Source organism: Malania oleifera, chromosome 2 (assembly GCF_029873635.1).
Source record: "Malania oleifera isolate guangnan ecotype guangnan chromosome 2, ASM2987363v1, whole genome shotgun sequence".
NCBI classification, from domain to species: Eukaryota; Viridiplantae; Streptophyta; class Magnoliopsida; order Santalales; family Ximeniaceae; genus Malania; species Malania oleifera.
The window spans coordinates 37,943,651-37,949,650 of record NC_080418.1 but is presented as its reverse complement, the minus strand read 5'-3'; positions in this window follow the sequence as shown (position 1 = coordinate 37,949,650).

Sequence of the window (6,000 nt, the reverse complement as noted above, 5' to 3'; positions counted from 1 at the left end):
CTGCAAAAGAAACACTATCTAGCTATTATACTTTACCTGATTACCTCTAAACCTCTTGGAATAACTGCGGGTATTTCTGTCTCATCTGCTCCTCAAGCTCCCAAAAAGCTCTTTCTATAGAATGATTCTTCCACAAAACTTTTACTAGCTGAATTTCTTTAGTGTGTAGTGTTTGTGTCTTTCTGTCTAATACCTGTACTGGTGCTTTTTCATAACCTAATGAATCCTTAAGCTATATTTCTGTATAACTGATTATGTGGGATGGATCTTAGATGTATTTCCTTAACATAGCAACATGAAACACGTCGTGTATTCTGGATAAAACTGGGGGTAGAGTTAGCCTGTAGGCAACTGACCTTACTTTATCTAGTATCTCAAAAGGGCCAATATACCTAGGGCTCAACTTGTCCTTCTTTCCAAACCTCATGACCCCTCTCAGAGGAGCTACCTTCAAAAATACTCGATCTCCCACGTCAAACTCTAATTCTCAACGGCGAGTGTCTGCGTAGCTTTTCTGTCGACTTTGTGCAGTACTGATTCTTTCTTTAATTAGTCGGACCTTATCATACGCCTGTTGTTCTCTGGACCCAAAACTCGCATCTCACCTACCTCATCCCAGAAAAGAGGAGAACGAAACCTTCTATCATATAATGTCTCATATGATGCCTTGCTGATACTAGCCTGATAGCTGTTATTGTAAGCAAATTCAACCAAAAGCATAAAATGAGTCTAGTTGCCCCCAAAATCTAGCACGCATGCCTGAAGCATATCTTCTAATGTCTGGATTGTCCTTTCAGTCTGACCATCTGTCCGGGGGTGAAAAGTTGTGCTAAATGCTAACTATGTACCCATAGCCTCCTAAAAATTTTTCAAAATCGTGAAGTGAGCCGACGATCTCGGTCCGAGACTATGGATACCGGTACCCCATGTACGCGAACTATCTCCTGAACATATATTTTTGCCAATCTATCCATGGAATAACCGATTTTAATAGGGATGAAATGGTCAGTCTTCGTCAGACGATCAACAACCACCCAAATTGCACTCAATCCCTGCCGCACTAGTGGTAACCCCGTAACAAAATCCATGGAAACGTGGTCCCACTTCCACTCTGGAATGAAGAGTGGCTGCAATTGTCCTGCTAGTCTCTAGTGCTTAGCCTTAACCTGCTTGCACGTCAAGCACTGCTGTTCAAACTCGGCTATCTCCCTCTTCATTCCACTCCACCAAAAGTACTCTCGTAAATCCTAATACATTTTAGTACTGCCGGGATGGACTGTGTATAGTGATCTGTGAGCCTCCTCCAATATAGTTATCCTGATCTCGGTATCTGTAGGAACACATAGCCTAGTACGGAACCGCAGGGCTCCATCATCTAATATGTTGAACTCCTCTCCCTAACCATCCCGTACTCTAGTCATAACCTCTGCCAACTCTACATCATCACCCTGAGCTATTTTAATTTTCTCATATAGTGTAGGTTGTACAATCAGGCTAGCAACAAATGTCTAAGGGCTATCTTCTACTAACTCTATGTTAAGTCTCTCCAAATCCATCAGAATCGAGTGCTAAATCTCTATGGCTGCTAATGCTGGTCCTACTGATTTTCTGTTCAGAGCATCTGCCACCACATTTGCTTTCCCTAGGTGGTAACTAATAGTACAGTCATAATCTTTAATAAGTTCTATCCACCTTCTTTGCCTCATGTTCAATTCTCTCTGGGTGAAAAAATATTTCAAGCTCTTGTAATCCGTGAAGATTTTGCATTTTCCACCATACAGATAATGCCTCCAAAGTTTAAGAGCATACACCACTGCAGCTAACTCTAAATCATGCACAGGGTAATCTTCTCATATTCTTTAAGCTATCTAGAAGCATATGTAATGACCATGTCGTGCTGCATCAATATGCATCCAAGACCCTTCAGGGACGCATCACTATATATCACAAACCCATCCTCCCCCGAGGGGATAGCCAACACTGGGGCAGTAACCAACCTCTGTTTCAACTCTTAAAAGCTCTGCTCACAATCGTCAGTCCATTCAAACCTCACATTTTTCCTCGTGAGTCGCGTCAACGGACCTAACAAACGGGAGAAACCATCCACAAAACGTCGATAATAACCTGCTAAACCCAAAACACTCCTAACCTCTTGAACATTTTCTAGCCTTACCCAATTCACTACTGCCTCTATCTTACTCGGTTCAATAGATACACCTGTCGCAGAGATTACATGGCCAAGAAAAGAAACCTATCTCAACTAGAATTCACATTTCTTAAATTTTGCATACAGCTTCCTCTCTCTCAATGTCTGCAATACCAACCTCAAATGATGTTCATGCTCCTCAAAACTTCTCGAGTAGACCAGTATATCATCCATGAATACAACCACAAACTAGTCCAGGTACTGATGGAACACTCGATTCATTAAATCCATAAATACCGCTGGTGCGTTAGTCAACCCAAATGGCATCACTAGAAACTCGTAATGCCCATATCTTGTTCGAAACGCCGTTTTTGAGATGTCTTCTGCCCTTACTTTCACTTGATGATACCCAGATTGTAGGTCAATTTTAGAATAAACCTAGGTCCCCTGGAGCTAATCAAACAACTCGTCGATCCTAGGAAGAGGATATTTATTTTTAAATGTCAGTTTATTTGTTTTCCTATAATCTATACACATCCTCATGGTCCCATCTTTCTTCTTCACAAATAAAACTGGCGCTCCCCAGGGCGACACGCTAGGCCTGATGAATCTTTTATCCAACAATTCTTGCAATTGATCCTTCAATTCTTTTAACTCGGCTGGGGCCATCCGATGAGTTTTAGATACTGGTGCTGATCCCGGTAGAAGATCCACTGTAAACTCAACTTCACGGTCTGGTGGCAAACCAGGTAATTCCTCATAAAATACGTCTAAAAATTCTCTGACCACAGGAATATCAGCTTGTTTCAATTCTTATTTTGGTAATTCCTTTATGTAGGCAACAAATCCCTGACAACCTTCTTGAATTAGTTTTCTCACCTGAATAGCCAATACAAGCTGTGGCGAAGAACGTACCCACAAACCAAGAAATATGTATTCTCACTTGCCTGGAGGTCTAAAAATCACTTCTTTCAAATGATAGTCAATACTAGCATGATTGACTGCCAACCAATCCATACCCAGAATTATGTCAAACCCCTGCATATCTAATACCACCAAATCAATAGGTAACATCTTTCCCTGTATAGTCACTGGAAAGTCCCTGAGTACCCTCCTCCATCTCACCACGGACCAAGTCGGCGTAGCTACAGCTAACCCAATATTCAACAACTGTGTCTCATACCCCATTAACTTAGTATATACCGATGAAATAAGAGAGTGGGTGGCACCTGTATCAAATAAAACAACAGTTGTATATGAGAAAGCGGTAAGGGTACCTGTTACTACGTCTCCAGCTGCATCGGTGTCGCTTAGCATCAATGCATACGCTCTTGCCAGTGTAGTGTTCCTCTGCTATCCTCTACGGGGCGCCTGATAACCACCTCGGTATGGTCTGGGAGCTAGTGCTTGAGCTAGCAATCCTTGACACGACCAAGATCTATGCCCAGGTCTCCCACAACAGTAGTAGACGTCCTCTCCCATTCTGCATTCACCTAGATGTCTACGGCCACATCTAGGATAGGTAAGAACATTCCGTCCACCGCTCGCCAGTAATTCGTGAGGTGCGGACCTCTTCCTCTAACTCTGAACTGCAGCATTCCTCTGCATACCACTCTCAATAACAACAACTTTATCAACAACCTCTGCAAATGTTTGAGCTCAAAATTCGATAACTTGCTCGAATAAACTCTGATTCAAACTTTTTTCAAACTTCTTGGCCTTTTTTTCTTTGTCTGGTGCTAAACGTGGGGCGAAACGGTACAACTCAAGAAATCGTGCAGCATACTATGTCACCGTCATCAATCCCTGAGTCAGATGCAGAAATTTTGCTACCTTTGAGCAACGATAGCAGGGAAATATCGCTCGAAGAATAATTCTTGAACTGACTCTATAATACTAGCACTGGATCTGGCCTCTGCTCCTCAATCAACAGCGCTGGTCTCCACTAGCGCTTTGCTTCTCCTGTCAGTTTAAACGTCTCAAATGCCACTTTCTGCTCGTCTGTACATGCTAGTACTGCTAAAATCTCCTCAACATCCTGAACCCATTTGCTCAACTACAATCGGGTCTGGTCCTCCAGCAAAAGAAGGAGGTTTCATCTGCGTAAACTGCTCGATCATGCAACTACGCTCTCCTCCGCTCCTAGCCATCTCAGCCATCACCTGCTGGATGACGCTGTGCAAAATGGCCTCTATATCTCCACCTCCCATACTAGAGGGTCCTAGTTTATCACCTCCTACATCTGTACCACTCCTACCTGGATCCATCCTGAAAATACACAAAACACTATTTTAAAATCCTACACAGATCCACTTTACTCCATCCAACTAAAACCTCAAATTCACTGTCAACTATTTCCCTTGTTCCTGCCCCAAAATCCAATCCTGCGACCTAAACACACGACTCGTCGATAGTTTACTATGGTTTTCCTAAAATCGTCACCTCGGGAAAAACACAAAAACCACCATGAAAATCCTGTATTCAGACCACATAACAAATCCTCGAATTCTTTTCCTATATTCTAGTATTGTATCCACTGCATCCTAGAGTCTACAGAACCTAGCAACCTAGGCTTTGATATCAAACTATAACGACCTGCTATTTCTTTATTATATATATATTTTTTCTATATTCATATACACAAATATTCTCTGTCTGTAATACTACTGTTAATTTCTCAAGCTCAAGGGAGCACTGAGGAAACTCTGTACATCATACATATCTAGCAGCAGTATACAAAAATTGGGAACTTCTATATACAATACCAGAAAACTACCCTGTTCTGAAATATATTTACAATACAAAAATACCCAGTGACATCACGATAATCTAAAAACTATCCTAAAACACTAGTATCTCAAAAATATCTACCCTTTCATGTATGGCAGTACAAGCCAATCTCTATGCGAGCATGATCTGCTCACCTAACTGGATCTCTTGAAAAATAATAAGCCACTGGGATGAGTCGACGCTCAGTAAGAGGAAATATGCTATTACTAGTGTGTGGCAGCTGAGTTACACATTTGAAACACTAAAATAATACTGATACTATAATCTGAGTAAGTTGATAAACTATACAGAATATATGGAATATAATTTAAAACATAGTTGTGTATCTGAGTTTGCTATCTGAAGGTACTGCTAATATAATAGTATAAATTGTTGCTGTGTGATATATATGTACATAGGAACTTCTGCTATACCCTGGGATCTGTATATCATGATATATCCCCTCATGATAGGATTCTGCGGCCCATAGGCTGGACTTACTCTGGTTGGCCTACCAGGAAAGTCAATCTGAATCTCTAACATCTGCCAATCTGTATCAATCTAGCCCACTACAATCACTTCGGGCCATCTCTAACCTCTGTCATCGTCTAACCGGCTACCTCAACCCAACATGCTAGGGAGACTGCAATCTTTTCTCGCATAGTTAGACAAATCCACATACTATCTAAGTCATGTGATTGCACATGTCTGAAATAGCAACAGTACCGTGCTCTACTGTATATCTCTGTCTGTAATATCCACAGGGGTGTGAAACTGTGTAATACTGTATACATATATAAATATATAATTATCTTGCTGCTTTTAACATGATTTCAAAACAACCATAATGCTATAAAACTAAGGTATAATATCTGAAATATCTATCTGAATTATCTGTAATATCTATTTAAAATATCTAAAATATCTATCTATAATAACTGTGATATTTATCTAAAATATCTATATATCTATCTGTAATTTCTATAACATTTGTCTGAAATATCTATATGTATGTCTGTAATATTTGTCTGAATGTTGTGGTTAAGAAATCATGTTATTCTGAGAAATACTGTAAGTCTCATTCA